The sequence below is a fragment of the Balaenoptera physalus genome (assembly GCF_965194825.1).
Source record: "Balaenoptera physalus genome assembly, chromosome: 2".
NCBI lineage: Eukaryota > Metazoa > Chordata > Mammalia > Artiodactyla > Balaenopteridae > Balaenoptera > Balaenoptera physalus.
Window position 1 is genome coordinate 131767205 of NC_138883.1, and position 18566 is coordinate 131785770.

Here is an 18566-nt window from a genome sequence, read left to right on the forward strand (position 1 = left end):
CTCTGGCTCAGACAAATTAAGTCAAACTAGCAAGAGTTAGGTCTAAGAATTGAACCCATTATATTGCTTCACTTTTTAAAACATGTCCAAGGATTCCTTTTAGGATGAATTTAAAGAAACCTGACCACCTACCTCCTGCTGCTCTTGCCTGCCACCAGCTCACTCTGCTGTGTTCTTTGCCCATAGGAATCACTGTCAGTTCTGGACTAGGCTACACACTCTTGTATCTCTTGGCCCTCTCATCTGATATTCTCTTTGCTTGGAACACCACAAGTTCTTCTCTTCCATCTCTGTCCATTTGAAAGATTTCTATTCATCCTATAAGTTTCTATTTAAATGTTACTTCTTCCCAAAAGACTTCCTGACCCGCATTTCTCAATAGATGCTCCTATTTCCACAAATGCTATAAGAGTTGTGATTGTATCTATATTACTTATTCTAGTGTCCAGTATATCACTCCACACATGATAACTGTTCCACCAACATGGGCCAAATGAAAGTTTTCCATTATAGTGTTATTTGCAATAGTAAAACATTGAAGATAGTGTAAATTTTCAAAGATATGAACATAGTTACCCGTATTTTAGCACATCCAGATTATGAAATCTTATGCAATGATTTAAGAAGTGTCATATTTTGAAACACTTTTAATGACAAGATTTTACAGAAAAATATAGGTTAAAAAACAATTTGTAATATATTCCCAATTTTATCATGAAAATAGCTAATATTTTGGAGATTGCATCTGCAAATATTGTGCTGAATCTTTTAAATCAATTGTCTTGTTTAATTATTATAAATACAAAATAAAATGGTTACTATTATTATCTTCATTATAGAATTGGGGGTCACCCAAGTAGACGGTGATTGAGTAAAAGTAACTTTCATTACTCATGGATTCAAAATCTGGTTTTTTCTGATAGATGGATAGGTAGAGCTTTGTGTATACCCACATACACACACGCAGGTGCACTTCAAATGTAATATTTTCCTATTGTTCAGCTTAGTTGTGGGGAACATAGTAACCTGTTAACAGTTCTTAACTCTGGATGTGACTCTAATATTTTTTATAATTTTCTCCTCCTCCCACTTTTCCCACATGAATATGCATTATCTAATAAAGGAATTAAAATAATATATTAAAAAAAGAAATCTCTTTGTTATTAATCCTCTAACTCAAAGCTTTTCTATCTCATTTGTAGACCTGCAAAGGAGCTCTTTGGGTTTCAAAGGTGAGACTCCCATTTCCTCTTGCATATCATCGTTTATGAACACATCTATTATCCAGTCTTGGGCATGTGAGTTACGGTTATCCAAATCATCTGATTGATAGAGATCGTGTCATGAACAGATGGAATATGGTCATGCATATAATCCTGGGTGTGCTGCTCTCTATGGACTGCATTTAGGTCTCATTCAAATGAACAGAGCCAAATATTTGATTCAAAGAGTGAGAATTGGGATTTTTTCATTCATTCACTGTTACTTGACCAATATCTTTTGAACACTTTATATGCCAGAATTGATGCAAGGATCTAGGGATATGGAGAAAAGAGTCAGATTTCTGCCCTGGAGAGAAGAAGTTCATAATAGTGTTGGGAAGAAATTAATATAAGCAGAGATAAAGAGAGCATAATGATTGGTATGAAGGAGATGCGAGGAGGAGGTTGGAGAGCAGAGAAGAGGGGTACTCAGTTCAAACTTTGGAGTAAGCTTTGGTGGGCCTGGTAAGAACTGAAGTCCCCCTACTGTATGTAATACCAGTCCTTTTAGAGTGCCTTCAATGAGGTTTATATTTTATTTCAGGTGATACTCTCAGCATATGGCTCAGTTAACATTGGTGTGAATAGTATAGCCACCTTCTCCTCTTCTGGAAATATGCAAATTTACAACACATTCTTTGCCCTCACTGGTTTGTGTCAGAGTTGGTGTAGAGGTCAGTTTTTACCTGTTCCTCTTTCTTGCCCCTGACCCTCTGGACCTTTTGAAGACTTAATTGTGTCCAGCTGGGTGTACTTTGCCCTTTCCCTGAATAGGACAAAGGAATACTTACCCTCACCCATTTTCAAAGGCTTTCCCTTTCCCTTTGGATTTGTGGTTCAACAAACCACATCTTCCTTGACTCAGCTCCCAAATTACCTTAATAGCCTATGGCATCCAAAGGGTGACCTCCACCCTGTCCTGGCTTCTCTGGTGCCTTTAAGTCACACCTGCAGCCATTTAAAACAGTGTCACCAAGCTGTGGTCAATTCCTGGCACCAGCTGCTAAGCAGCATTCAAACCTTTCCTTCCTTACTGGACAGAACCATGATTTACAATTAAGAGTTCTTTGTCCTCCACTCTCAAATATTAAAAACAAATTACTCCTAAACTCTCTACTCTCTTCTTTCTTTCCTTTGTTTCTCTCTCTCTCTCTTCCTTACCCACAACCTCATAGCTTCATAGTCCAATGAAAAGAGCCTCTGTTGACTTCAGAATCTTGGGTTTCAGCCTCAGACCTCATAGTCTCCATTGTCACTGCAAAGCCTCAGTTTCCTGACCTGTAAAATAAATAACAGTTTAGGTTTGAGGGAAGACATAGGGAAATAACATAATGTTCAGAGTAATAGTCATTATAAATAAAAATAAAAGTAAGGGAACAGAGAGTATTGGTGGTTAGCGTTAGACTTAGGAGTCAGGAAAGGACTCTGTGAGGATGTGACATTTGGAGGAGAGGTCAAAAAGAGTGATGGAATGAGCTATGAAATTATCTGGGAAAAGAGCATTCCAGACACAGAGGATAACAAATGTGTGTGACTTCCCTAAGGAGAGCTTGCTTGGTATGATCAAGGGACAGTAAACCAACAGGTATGGCTCAAAAGCAGTGAGTGAGAGGGTCATGTCATACATGGGCTTAGAGCCAAGAGAAAGGTTTTGGATTGGGGTCTTAAAAGCCATTTGAGAATTTTTAGCAGAAGGGGGGGATGACATGATAACATTTTTATATTAAGAGGAACACTGTGCTGCATGGAACATAGATTGACAATTGACAGGAGACAGAAATAGAAGCTGGGAGACAAGGTTGACACTCTTGCAGCCTACCAGATGAGTGATGACAGGGGCTTGGATTGGGTGTTTATTGTGGCATCCTGGATCATGTGATTCAGGATGGGGTGTGAGAGAGAGGAATTGTCAGAACTATGAGGCTTTTGTCCTGAGCAATTGGGTGAATGGAGTTGAGCCATTTACTGAGACAGGTGAAACTAAGGGAGATTGGTTTATTGGGCTGGAAATCAAAAGGCTGACTTTAAAATATATTATGTTTGATGTGATTAACAGATGCTCAAGTGGAGATTCAGAAGAGGAAGCTATATATATGCAAGTTCATTTCAGAGATAGTGCTAGAGAACAAAATCTGGAGTCATTACATCAAATGCTGTGAAGCCATCTGGTAAGACTGAGGCTCAGAACTTGAGTTGTTGGTGACTGAGACATGTTTGAACTGAAGCGGAGGGTACCAGCTCAACAGGATTTTGTTCTAGAAAAAATGTGGAGTTTCTGCAACTAGTGTGGTTGGCTAAATTGATGAGTTTTGAGATTCAAGGGATGATGCCCACTAATAAAATAGAAATTTTCTATGTTAAAAGTAGGTGGTATGGAAATACAACTTAATATTATAATGATAAACAGAAAAGTCTGGCAACATTTTTTCAGTCATTCAGATCACAATTAGATGAAACTATACAAAGACCCTGGAAGAAAATACTTCCCAAGTATCAGGGGTGTTTTTTTAATTTTATGGATGTGTTACCAAACTCAGGTTCGGCAGCTTGTCACTCAAGAATCCAATACTGAGAGACAAGTGTTGGATGAAAGGAAAGGTAGCTTTATTGAGAAATCCAGCCATCCTGGGGAGAAGGTAGACTCATGCCCCAAAGAACCAACCTCACTGCCTATCAGGGGCAAGAGCTTTTAAAGGGGAATTTCAGGGGTGTATAGGCGAAGGGAGAGGGCTACGTGCAGAACAGCACTGTCAGCTCTGACAATCATCTTGAAATTAGTCATAGGTTTTCTGATCAGCATCTTCTTGATTGTTTTAAGTACAGTTAATCTTTAGTTTCAGGGTTGGTTTGTTCTCATTTTCTTGAGGCCAGTTCCTAGAATTGTTCAAGCAGGAGCAGCTTATGTTGTGGTTACTGTCTGGTTATCATGTAGTTAACTTCTTCCACCTGGAGGGAGTTTCAGTATCTGTAAAACAGTTCAAAAGACATGGCTCAGAATATTATCTTTAGCCCTTGAGGAGGAAATAAAGGTCCTTGACTTTGTTTCATTGCTAAACTATTATAATTTTGTCTTATTTGATTATTTTCTTTTGTTTCTGCAGTTTCTCATTTCTCTGATTAAATTTATTCTTTGGCTAAAGCTTTTCTACAGCTAAGAGGAAGGTGGAGGGCATGGCAGTAGGCGGCGGTGGGGTGGGGGGGTGTCAGACCTGAGAAGGCCTCATAGGGTCCTGCTTGGTTACAAAGGGATTATGGATGATGTAGGTTTTTATTCTTCTTCTTTCTTATCATGCATATACCCTGCTTTCAATTTTTATTAATTTTTATTAAAATGCATGACTCCATCTCCCTTTTAATAACTAAAGCATTGTAGTTAAATTTAATTTGATCAATATTCCCGATTCTCTATCAAAATATATTCCAGTGTCCTCCCTCAGATATAACACTATTGTGGATTTGGACAGTATTCTTCCTAACCTTTTCTTTATATTGTCTAACTACTTAAGTACCTCTAGTGTCTTAAATATAATTTTTAGTCTTGAATTTATCAGTATTTATATCTTACATCTGAGTAAACTTGTCCTCTCTTTGCTCACCCCACACCTTTCATATGTATTCTACTCTTTAGATTAACATTGTGGAATAAATTTTGCAATTGATAAAAACATGCTATTGTTTTATATTTTTATTTAAAATAATTCATGAATATCCCTTCTTCCATTTTTATCATGGAGTAACTTTTCTTATAGTTCTTTCAGAGTAGGTCCATAAACTGTAAAGTTTCTATGTCTGAAAAATGTCTTTATTATTCCCTTCCTTCTTAAATTGTGGTTTGGATGGTTTGGCTGAATATAGCATGCTGGGTTCAAAATATTTTTCTCAGAACTTGGAAGATGTTACTTTGTTGTGTTCTTGTATTCAGCACTGCTGATGAGAAATCTGGTGTCAAAATGATTTCCATTCCCTTGTAAATAACCATTCTTTTTCTTCTGGCATCTTCTAAGAATATTTTTCCTTCAGTATTAATATAATGAAGTTTCATTTCATTGTGTTTCAGTGTGAGTTTTTGGTTTGTTTTTGGTTAAATTTATCCTGCTCAGTAGCCTGTGTACTCAGTTTGTTTGAGAATATATGTCATTTATGTATGTATATATCATTATTTATGTAACAGTTCTGGGATATTTCAAATAGTCTTCTTCCTCATTCTTTCTTTACTCAACATACAAATGTTTTTAGAAGGATGTTAGAAATTTGGTATCTATCTTTAAAACATTTAGATTTTAGTTCACACTTCCGTTTCTATTTTGTGTTTGTTCTGTAATCCACAAACGTTTCCCAGTTTAGCTTTAGATCTTTTCGATTTGCTGTTCAATACTATACTTGCTATTCAGTACATATAAATAATTATTTAGACATGATTATTTATACAATTATAGATAGTAATCATTATAGAACATATTTTTTATTTGCAAAATCTCTATTTTATTCTTTTTATCATGACTTGCTTCATCACATACTTTTTTCTTTTAATGACAGTCATCCCACACTTTACAGCTCCTAATTTAAGGATTTTTGGGGGGTGTATTTGCTCCATTACCTTTGTTATCCTGGGTATAAATTTTTCTTATCTTCGGATTTACTCTTTCTCTTTCATGTAAGCAGCCTTTCTCAAATGTTTGGCAAACTCTGATTCTGTATTCAGCTTCTGTGACAGACTTCTCCTGCTTATTTCCTGGTCAATGGCAATTTCCCCTGATGTGAAAAACTTAGCTTCCCACTATGGCTTGTTGCCTACTTTCTTCTTTATGTGATGCCTCATAGCTTTGTGCTCACTGTGATTTCTCCATTGTTTTTCAAATTTTTGTATTATCATTTTTTCATACCTAGTTTATTAGTTAATTTCATATATCTTGTTGATATCTTCTTTATTGATTTTTATGAATCAACTCAGCATCTTAAAACCACGAAGAGATGGACATACTCTTGGTGGTAGGTAATCCCACCATTGATGCCATCTCCAGTGACTTTATGTGCTCCTGCTGTTCTCTTGGTCTCTTTTTCCTGATGCCAATGTGTGTGCCACAATCTAGGTATTCCATCTTGTCACCAGTACCTTAATCAGGGAAGGACAGAATTGGAACAAAAAGGTTTCTCCTTCTCAGAAACATCTTATTCTCTTATACTTCACAGTCCAGAAATGGTGGCATGTGCACTCTTCACTTCAAGGGAAACTGAGAAATAAACATTGTTTGCTAAAAAAGAATGATATTATAATTACTGGCTCTAGTCAACCATGCCTGATCTGTTGGGTATGGGCAATTGCAATTCCAAAGTAATATACTTTGTGTTTTTATTAAAAAGAGGGGGTGTGTGGATTCTGGATAAATAAAATATTGCCATATTAGACATTCTCGCCTAGTTTCTTAAAATCCTAGATTTAAAAAAAAATTATTTTATATTCTTAAAATTCTAGATTTAGAAAATCCAGTGGCTTCACTTTTATGATTATTATCTCTGCAACATGCTTCAGAAATAATAAAATAAAAATCTATTTGTAAGACTCATTTTGAATCTGTCAGTTTGACTTTAAGTTTCTCATCTAATTGTAATCGTTATTTTACGTAGTGAAAGAAAGTCTTTGCTTGGAGACTGCTGGACATAATGAGGACTTTATAAATGAAGAAATCCAACTCTAGCCTTAAGTCTGCCTTCCTTTCCAACCAGAAGGTAACATTTGCTTCAAAATACATTATTTGTGTTTAGGTCAGCCAGGATTTAACTTATTTGCCTGGCCTATATGGATCTTTCAATGACTATCTGTTGACTGAATGAAGTTTGGGCAGAATTGTGTGTGTGGATAGTGTAAGCTTTATTTCAGTTCCAAAGAGTAATAACATTGCTTTCCAATGGGAGAGCTCATAAAGGAAAAGTGTTATCATTTTGACAAAATTAAGAGAAAATTTTTTTCTGCATTGAAAAATAGCATAAAACAAATTAAAAGACTTTATAAAACTGGAAGAAATTATTCTGTGCAAGTAAAATATCTAAAAAGTTAGTGGTCTTAATATTTTAATAAGCTACACAAATCTTTAGAAATGAATGAATAAGTAAATGGGAAATGGAATGAAGAGACTAGTCAGAGGAGAAGAATAGAAATAACTAAAATAAAACCAGATTCATAAGTTACTAAATAATTGCAAAGGAAAAAAATGAGAACATTAATTTTTAAACATCTAAATATGCAATGCTGACAAGGAATGCTGAAACAGATTCACTCACACGTTGATGATGGGGTTATAAATTAGTGCAGCTTTTAAGAAATTAGCTTGGAATTATGAATCAAAAGCTTTGATGGTGCTTATATATTTTGATCCAATAATGTCATTCTTACATATCACTGATTAAAAATTTTGAAATCCAGACAAAGTTTTATGCATAAAGCTAAAAATTATAAGTGAGGCATCTATAAATTGAAATAACATGCAGTCTTTATATTTATGGAAACTTTTTAAAAACATAGCAAAATTATTTTGAAAACTAGAATCTCCAGATATAAAATTATTTCTAATTCATCACCTCATTATATAAAAGGTAATTCAGAGAGACAACTTAAAATTTTACATGACTTCTCTCTAGGAATTTCTTTTTGCTTACCTGTATTTTTCTACTGGTTCCAACATTTCCACCTTAAGGAGAGGTTCCTTTGACAAATTGTAAAATCCAAACAATAACAATAGCAAAAGAATGTCTGTGGTTCACATTTGTCAACATATTTCAGGCTTTAAGATCCTTCTGCTTTGATTTTGTTCTCCTAATCCTGTGAGTACGAAAAAGAAAACATTACTTTCTTTATCTTGAGTTAAGGAGCATGAGTTTCAAGTGTGTCATTCACACCGAGTGACTTCCCTGGGTCATCTAACTAGTATGTGACAGGACCTCAATGCTTGCTGCTTGGTTTCTAGTTCGAAGTTTACTCCACTCATCCAAGATGTTTCTTTCCTTTGTATGAAGTGTGTAACTTATTGTTAGGAGACTTCATTGTAGATTATTTGTGTTTTGAATCTCCCTTCTGGGTTCCAAGTAAACACTCCTAAATTATTCCAGGAGTCTTCTCAGTAACATAGCTAGGACGGGGTTTTCTGTGACACAATAAGAGAATATGGAGTCTGTCTACAGGACCAGGTCTGCATATAAATAGAGAGGAATGCTCTGGATTGGTGCCCACCCTGGAATCCTTTGAGAAGCCATTTTGACAATCTGGAGAAAAGTAACCTAGAGCAGGTCAGGAATACTTTCTTCCTGTCACCATGACCTAAACATCTGTGTGCTCCATTCCCTTTAAAATTGGGGAAAACTTCTATTCATCTGGCATCCTGGGATGGCATGAAAATTAATCATATTTTTACCTAAAGTTTCCTCTTCAAAACAGAAATGCCTGTGGATGCAATAAAATGTAAACTTATGAAAAAAATCGTTTCCCCTTGGTCTTTATGGTCTAATGAGTACTGCATTAGCACATGTCCTCTGGAACTATTAGCCTTTGTGTAATGTATTATTTCAAGAAAATCTAACTATAGTAAGTATCATTACATGTTCATAAAATTATAGAAAGATGCCCTGAAGAATCAATGATTTGAAAAAAAATTTGCCATATTTTATAAAATAAAGAAAATATATGAATATAAATAGCCAGAAATAGTTCTGAATTTGGTCAGTCTTCATTACTATCACTGGAAAATCTTTTTTAAAAATTAAATGTGTGTGTCTCATGCCCACTTCTTTTGAGCCGCTGGAAAGATAAGCCCTTCTTTCACAGTAGGGCTAGTGGTAAAACACCTTAGTGATCTAGCCCTACCAGACTGTGTCCTAAGCCCCCAAACAATATAAATTTCACTTGTCTAGGAGCTTGCTTTTGTTCATAAGCTCAGCTGCTTGCCCACATGGGATCCTTCTGAGTACCCTCCATGCTCTAGCACAAGGTTGATTCCTCCCTAGAGACTTTGTCATTACCCTTTGATCATACCTCATAGCACTTGAATAGTGCAATTATCTCAAAGTAGCATAGTTATTGTACACACACTGGTTTTCCCACTGATTGTGATGTACTATTCAGGCATCTTATTACTAGGAATGTAACAGGAACTCAAAAAATATTTATTTGATAAAAGTGAATAAGAACACCCAGTATCTCATATTCTGATGGGCTCCTCAAAGAGTTTTTTCTCATTTAGTATGAGAATATATTGAATGAAAATATTTCAAAATATGATCAGTTTTTTTCTGTATTCAAAGGAGGTTTGAAACGGAAATTGATTCAGATTATATATTTCAAGTTAAAAATAACCTCTTTAGTCTTTAATAGCAAGTGGAGCAATATAAATTTTGTTTTCAAAAAGTCTAAAGATGATGATGATAAAGAACATCAATAATTCATAAAGTGTACATAATATAAGTCTGTATAAAGATTATGACCTAACAATGGTGCTCAGCACCGGCTGACATTGGAATCACCTGAGGGCTAGATAAAATACTGATGCCTTGGCGCCACCCAATTGGTTGGAGGAGTGGTGAGCTTTTAAAAGATCCCCAGGTGAATTTAATGTGCAGGTTACTAAGTTCTACCTTACAACAAAATAGCTTCCAAATGTTATATATACCGCACCTGAAAACAAAGTGAACTTTGCTGATAAATGAGTCCTTAGCTTCTTGTGAATCCCTAAACTTTTTCCTGAGTCATGGAATTGAAGCTGAGAAGTATGTCATCTGCCTCCGAATAAAGCCCCACTAAATAAAACTACCCCTTTTCTTACTCCCTGCGTGCTGGGTAATTGGTACACCAGTGGACCCATGGATGGACTGTAAATAATTATCTACAGACTCAAAAATTAATAATTTCCTATGTAGAGTTTGGGAAAAAAATCCATTTGAGAAAGAGCTTCCTCTTTGCCTGGAGTCAAATATCCAACAGATACTTCAATGAAAAGAAAGCAAAGACATATCCAGTGATTATTTTAAACAGTGGTGAGTGACCTGTATTTTATTATGGTACTCAGCTGTTTTATCACACACACATAAATAAATCACAATTAAACAACTTTGGGAACAAAGAATTTGAATGAGGACACAATGAACTTTTCTCATAAAATCCAGATATGTGTTTTGCTTATACTTGCAACAAGCTGTGATTCCCACGTGAAAGGTATCAATCTATTTCCTCTTTCTGTCAATCACTTGTATCACGCAGGGTCCTGGTATGTTGGGTCATGACCTTTATCCTGGATAGGAGCCAAAAGCCACCAGTAATTTGACTGCTGTAATTATTTAGACTGTTTCTAATAAGTCTAAAAATGTCATGTTAACATTTTTCACATGTTTGTAGTCTTCTGGCCTTCAAATTAACCTCAACATGCCATTGTATACTTTTCTTTAGTTATATTGGAAGAAAATATAATTTTCAATAACTAAACTTTGATGGTTGCTTTATCTTGGAAACTATCTTGGCCTATAGGACCATAAGATACTATTTTGTTAGAATTTTTTCCCATGATACTATTTCTTTAGAATTTTTTCCCATGATAGGCCAAACTTTTGACAGTAATCAAAATCTATTCAACATATATTTACTGAGCATTTACTATGTGCTAGTTTCTGAGAATTAAAAGAAAAATAAGATCAAGTCCAGGTCTTCAAGTAGATGAACTGACAAAAAATTGACACAATGTAATTAGTAAAGACACATGGTTTAAATCTCAGCTCTATGGATTAGTGAGTATGTGACCTTTGGATATATTATCTGTGTGCAGACTGGGAAACTGAGGTGCACAATTCACACAGCTAGTATATGGCAGAACTGATATCTAGACCTAGGAAATTTGAACCTAGAGACTATTACTAACCGCTATGCCATTCTGGTTCTAGAGCCTGAGTTAATTGCTTGGTTTATACATGGAAGAATGTTAAATGTCATTTTGAAGAAGTGGGACCATGTGGAGATATATGTTTTATATATCTCTCTCTATATATAGATGTATGTTTCATATATGTATGTATATAACACATACATAGAATTCAACAGTATATGGGAAATATGGAAAGAGTCCTATAGCCTTAATCTGAACAAATGGGTCTTTATCATCTCTTTAGAGCAGCTTACCTTCAAGATCAATTTTTTCCATAACAGAGATCCAGGAAGAATAAAAGAACTGTGTTCTTCTGAATTGATTCTGTAGAGGCAGGTCCCCATCATAAACGTTCCTCAGGATTGGTCTTCCTGACTGACCCGGAGCCACGTGCTTGGTATCCACACGGGTAAATATCTTCAGCCAATCACAGGCAGCATAAAAAAAAGTCAAACATTATTAGAGTCCATCCTTTGCGGCTGAAGGATTTGGATTCAGTTTCAGAAATACTTATTGAGTAGAAACTGAAAAAAAGTTACCAATCTGGGTGTGATGGTTAATTTTATGTGTCAACTTGAATGGCCCACAGGATACCCAGATTAAATATTACTTCTGGGGGTGATTGTGAGGGTGTTTCCTGATGAGATGAACATTTGAATTGGTGGACTCAGTAAAATAAATCACCCTCCCTAATGTGGGCACATAAAATCTGTTGAGGGTCTGAGTAGAACAGAAGATAGCAGAGGGAGGACTTTGCTCCCATTTTCCTGCCTCACTGCTTGAATAGGACAACTCACCTCACCCTCTCTTGCCCTTAGACTGAGATTTACAGCATTTGCTCCCTGGTTCTCAGGCCTTCAGACTCAGACTGGATTACACCACCAATCTCCTGGGTCTTTAGCTTGTAGACAGCAGACTGTGGGACTTCCCAACCTCCATAATCACATGAGCTAATTTCTCATAATAAATATCCTTTAATATCCTATTGGTTCTGTCTCTCTGGAGGAACCTGATTAATACACTAAGTATACAAGGGCAAATGAAAAAGGACCCCTTCCCTCTCTCTGCCTCCTTTAGCAGAAGGAGCAAATGCATGGACAGATAACATGGTTCAGGCGGGATGTTCTCTGCAAAAGAAAGTGAAAGTGCTTGGCAGGGAGATGTTGCCAAAAGTTGATTTTTCTCATTCTGTTCAATTAACAAAATATGGACATCCTATAAATATAAAAATAGAAAAAGGTAGATAAAGTTACCAACCTTTTTATCTCCTTTTATAAAATCTTTTAAAAGAGCAAAATGACCAATTAAGAAATATATATGAATATAGTTTCAAGATGAGTGTTTTTCTTGGTTTGTAGCCTGGCTCACCCACTTTCTAGCCATGTTATTTGGAGAATGTGAATTACTTATCTGTGACTCAGTTTTCCCTTCTCTAAAGTGGTATCTATCTCATAGATATATTATGGAGATAAAATAGGAAAAAAATAAAGTTTTTAAGTATAATGCCTGACAAACAGTAAAAGCTCTGTAAGTTACATTTATTATTTTATTATTATTGTGGTCAAATAGAAATGCCTTTTGAGGACATAACCACAAAAACAGAAAATATGCCAGCTGCTGGTCTTCTCTCTGACCAAGCTGAGAGAGGAAATTTCTACAACCTGGTTCCAAAACTAAAAAAAATTCATGCAGAAAACTGCAGGTCTCAAAATGTAGCCCTCCTAGTCATCTAAACTATCCCCTGCCCACTGCCCCCCCATATTTATTTCCCCTTCAGAAATCTCTCAGATATGCTCTTGTAGGTTTACAGTCTAATTTCAGAAAAAAACCTTTGGACCTGAAACAAAAATGCAAAATAACAGAAGGCTGAGACTGTTGTTCCCAGCAACTAGTGCAGGAACAGAAAACACAGTTGGCTTCATATTTCAGGTTCAACTTAAAGCAGGTACCCTAGGCAATTAAGTTTCCTTGCCCCTTGAGTTTGAATATTTCAAATTGATTGCAGAAGTGAGCAAGGTGACCTAATTGTACCTCTGCTTTTCACATGAATTTATCTTCTTGCTTTTTTAGAAGGGGGCCTTCCGTTTAATATTTCCGTAATTAAATGCACCGCTGTCAGCTGTGAAATCCCTAACAGCTTTTCAATGACAACATATTGGATGCTTCTGTGGTCCTCCAAGGTTTCTCTCAGATGTCTTCAACAGGAAGGACAGAGGTAGGTGAGAGCCTCACTCAGGTGTGTGCAAACCCAGGTGTGGAGGCGGCTGTGGGTTTATGGCCAATGCCTTCATTTCCTCTCTTTCAGATCACATTAGCTGGGAAAGCCTAGGCATGGCCTGAGAAAGTGGGAAAGAGTAAAAATAAAATGCCTCATCATTCGTGCACTCTGATTCTGCCTGAGACTTTTGCCTAGGGGTCATTCAATGAACATTACCTTGCTGGTGATGCACAGAGATATCTCAGCACGTCATAGTGTAAATTCTGCCTGCACAAAGTTATGTGCTTTGTTTTCATCCTCAAAATATTTTTTGCAAGTAATGCATAATTTTTTCTTTGTAACAGAAACCACCAAAAGAAACAAAGAAATGGAAAATTGCTAACAGCAGCATGCTAATTAGCAAATACACCCCAGCACTTTGCATTAGCCAACTTAGGCACATTATGTTTTATGTCTTTGTTCATTGGCCAGGACTTCCAGCAGCCTAATAATTCATTATTAGACCAGCTTTATCAAGAAGACACTGTGTTTTAGAAACTCTAGAAGATCATTTAGAGCAGTAACAAATTACTGCTTTTAATAAAATGCTTTTTTTTCACTCAGTAGGATACCGTAAAAAAACAGTCTATAGAGAAGTAGTCTATAGAAAAGGAACATTTTTATCTTTGAGAAAATAATACTGGGGAAATGATAATGTAGTGGGGACTCGTGGTACAAAAGGAGAATAAAAAGCCTCACTCTCTGACATCTCTCTCTGTTGCTTCCCCATCAACCTGTCTGATCGTTCTTTTATAGTCTCCTTCACAGGCTCCTCTCTCTGGAAGCTCTTTCTCTCTCTCTAGTGCTGGGTTCCACCAAGATCAGTGCTTAGCCATTTGTTTTTCTCACTCTCCACACCTGCCAACATGATCCAATCCATTGGTTTTCAAAACTAGGCACACATCAGAATAATTCCTCACAGTGCTTTCTAACCATGCAGATTCCTGGTCATCACACTGCTCTGCTGAGAGAGAATCACTAGAGGTTGGGCCCAGTAATCTGTATTTTCACAACTTTTCCAGGTGATGCTAGATCTGTGACTCTAGGTTGTAACCCACTAGCATCATATGGGCTGCCAAAGGTGGTAAAAGTCATCTGTGTTTTCAGCTCTAAGCTGTCCCTTCAGCCTCAGGCATGGCTGTCTAACTGCTTAAGTGTTTATGTCTGAATGTCACTCAGACTCTTCACATGCAACACAAGCCAAGGTGGTTTCTCCCCTCGTATTCACTGAGTGATTGTTGTATCCGACCTGGCATACAATACCTTAGACTCCTGTCTCTCCCTCATCCTCTACATTTAGCCATCAAAGGCGTTTTCCCCTCCCAATCCTAGTTTAGGGTCTCCTTACCCTTGCGTGGACTACAGGAACAGAGACAAACTCCTAAGCTCCAAAGGAGAAGCGAGGTACCTGCCACTACTGGTTTTAGTTGCCTCATCGTCGTATCTGGAATTTCTATTTTCTTGCTTCTGCAGACTCTGGACCTAACGCCTGGAACATAGGATCCTGTTCCTGAAAGGACTCAAATAATATCCAAGCCTTAGGTTTGTTCTCCCTTAATTACTCCAAGTTCCTCAGGCCTGGGAGCCTCTCTCTTTCTGTTTATTGGGCACTTCCTTTAGGTTTTGATGGCTTACAGTGAATCTCTGTGATCAAACCCCCAAACTCTGCTAGGGATATGTAGAAGGAAGTTTTTGAAATTTAGAAATCTTTTATTTGCTCGACAAAGCTAGTCTTTTAAGACCATGGACTTAAAAAAAAAAAAAAAAAGTTAGTGTGAAATTCAAGCTGACCAATGACTTCTTTGTCCTAGATGGCATTTGCTGTCCCCCTGAAACAATTAATGCCATTGATCCAATGGGTGAGAAACCTCAGGGCAAAGTGATTGACAGGAAAGGAAAAATACATTGTTTTCAATATCACCCGCCCCTGCGCCCCCATTTTCTCCCCCTGCCAGACCTTTGCACCTTTGAAAAGCACAATTGTTCTCAGGAAAGTGTTCCCTACCCCTCCTCCCAGGAAGGAAGGTGTCAGCTTTCTGTGTGGAGCTGTCCCAGTGCGGGAAATCTCGCCCACCCTCTGAGACTGTGTTGAGTCCCATCTAGGTCAAGCAGACACCATCTTTAATGGTGCAGGACAGAAATAAACTCCCTGAAATGAACAGTAGTTCCTTTTCACCCAGAGGAGGCAGAAATGGTGTGGCAGGGGAAATTCCTATTGCCTGTGTTCAAGGGATATTGGACACCCATCACGTGTGAGTTTGTATTTGTATACCTCACTTTTACCCATAAGAATATCACTCCTTATATCCATTCCTGTTGGCTAGCTAGAAAAAGGAAAATGAAAGTTGGTAATAGAAAATGGGAGAAGCAGAGAAATAGACAACTGAGGTGAAGCCAGATGTTTTTTGTTTGTGTTTTATTTTATTGTGTTTTTTTCAAGTAAGCCTTAGGAAAAATAATGCCAAGGGGAGAAAACTTGTATCTTAATACTACTGTCTGTTGAGAAGGGAGCTGACACATGCATACCTATCATGGGCTGATGCAAAGTACTTTGTCATAAAGCTATCATGAGTAGAATTGAATCCATATAATCTTGTATTCTGAGTTGGTTAAATACTCAAGCTATTTCTTGATTCTGAGACCATAATCTCAAACACACATACACACACACAAAGTTGGGAGGAATACATCTCAAAAATATCTTTGTCCATATTAGGTTCAACAGGGCAAACAAAATTTATAAGCATTTTGTTAAAAATAAGTGAAGTTAGACCCTACATATTTCAAGCAATTAATGATGATAAGTGATATTATTTGCTGTAGCTATATTTGTTCAAAAAGACTTTTAAAGTATAATAGATAGCATAGGTCATAGACCATCCAGATACTTTTACTTTAATTGTATCTTTTATAGACCTATAAAGTCATGTGCAAGAGGCAAAGTTTAAAAGTACAAATTAATGAAAAAGAAACTCCTTATTTCATTCACAGGGGATCCACATATGAAGTACTTGGAAACACTTTTAAAAATCCCCTTTCCTCAACTATTGATGTACTTTAGACTCCAGAGTTAACGCTAGCACCTCTTAGCTCCAAAATTTTCTTCCTTTTTTTTTCATGTTTCTCCATCCAACATAATTCCTTTTTCTCTGTATTTCTCCTCTGGAAAACTATCATAACTTTATGTCTTACTGTCCTAAGTGATTTCCTCACCTCTCCACAGTGTTTTTGGTTCTTTGCTTTCTTAGGTCTCGAGATTCTGCATCATAAAAATTCAAAGTGCAGAACCCTGACAATAATGTTCTGTATGTCATCAGTCTTTGTGTAGATCCCTAGCACACACCACAGTGCCTGGGACACAGTAGACTTTTGACAATGGGGCCAAGAGGGAAGACGAGAAAAAGGAAGGCTGGAGCAAGTGAAAAGGAAAGCTGGGTTAGTTTATTAATTTTTTCAATGTCTTTACATGGAAATTTTCCAAAAGAAAGTTTAACATGACAAGCCTCTACTTTTTGGGTGAATCTACAATGACATGACATTAACATGGACATAAGTATTTTTAAGTCCTTCAGGTGGCTAAATGGATGGTTAAACATGGTTGATTACAAAATAACTGGGAATATGGTAGAAGGTCAATTCAATGCCAGGAATTTTTATTTTATCTGGGCTCTTGGCACTTAGTTGAACTGGAGTCCCACATGCTGGAGCTATATAGGGGCTTATTGCTGGCCCCACACAAGGAGCAGAAATGATGGTGATGGAGATATTTGTCTTAGTTTTATCTTCTATACATTCATAGATCTGTGGAGTCAGTCTCAGAGCTGTGTCATGTGCAAGAAGCAATGTTTAACAGCTCAGGTTAATTAAGAATAAACTCTTTATTTTATTCATAGGGTATTCACATATAAAATACTTGGAAAGACTGTTTAAAATCCCCTTTCCACGTGGTGGACATTTTGGCTTTGGCATGGATAGGGAGTTAGAACAGACTTCAGTAGGTGAAGGATGGTGATGAGTCATCGTGAAAACTGGATTCAAGTACAATAGAACTCAAGGCTCAATTAACAAAGAAAATTCATGGTCATAAGAAAACAAAGAGCAAACTCTCAGGACGCATCTGAGAGAACCAAAATGTTGATTCCCAGGGGCCCAGCCCTACCTCCCTAGTACCATTTCATTTTTGTTTCAGGCATATATATATGTGACACAGATAGCTTTGCTTACATCAGGCACTGTAACTAATGCAACCAATAAAAGCATTTCTTGTTTCTTTAAATTTTCACACAGTTTTTACATTGTCTGTTTGCTCTTCATTTTCAGAATTTCTTAATGTAAGGGTGTTGATGGGTATTATAACCTTACAAATCAAGTTTAGGATTATGTGTACAGTAGAGTTTGCAGTTTGAGTTTCTTAATGCACTTAGGTGGCAGTGAAACACACAGGTGTCACATGGACTTGAAAGTCTTCCAGCAGATTATATTTGCTTTGTCATAAGCTCTATTAGATATCTGTATACATTCGTGTGTGTGTGTGTGTGTGTGTGTGTGTGTGTATGTGTCTTTTTATTGCCACCTCAGTGACTTCCTCTCGTACTTGTTATTTTCTGTCATCACTGCCTTTGAATAGTGTGGACATATGACAAGAATATACACACCGTAGCCACTGTCAAGGTGACAGAAACCCCCAAAGGTCTGTATGTAAATGCAATCTCAAGCCTTTTCCTGTATGGCCTTATTTTCAACACATGAGACCCCAGGGCCTGTCCTCTTGTAACACTAGAGAAGTTCTCATGTGGCAGAAAGAAAGGGAATGGAATGCAACACAGGAGTCTAAGGAGTACCAAGGATAAAATCTACATGTTCACAGGCTTAATTCTGGAGAAACTAGCTACTAAAGAAACAATATTTCAGAGCTGTGGAATCATTCAGTGCTCAGTCAATTAATCATACTTGCTGTCTCCACTTTGCTTCATTCCTTTGCATATAATTTTCCCTTTGTTAGAAATGTTCTTCCATGCCTTCTTTATCTCAGAAGTTCCTGATTATTCTTACACTTATTTCACATGTAATCCTTCTGCATGTTCTTCCTGTGTTCAACAGCTGCTTTTTGAATACTTGACTCTTCCTGTGTGGAGCAGGCAGAATAAT

General features: G+C 36.9%; 1 long non-coding RNA gene across 3 annotated transcripts; it reads right to left on the reverse strand.

Moving 5' to 3' along the window:
- Positions 1–3844: 3844 nt before the first annotated feature.
- Positions 3845–17951, reverse strand: LOC309655300. 3 transcript variants are annotated; one of them, XR_014260757.1, is made up of 4 exons: positions 14827–17951; positions 11416–11578; positions 7917–8079; positions 3845–4227 (listed from the first exon to the last, which is right to left on the reverse strand). It is a non-coding gene; the product is annotated as an uncharacterized lncRNA (long non-coding RNA). The 3 variants fall into 3 exon arrangements; XR_014260758.1 differs by having other exon boundaries at positions 7917–10537; XR_014260759.1 differs by having other exon boundaries at positions 14767–17951.
- Positions 17952–18566: the final 615 nt, after the last annotated feature.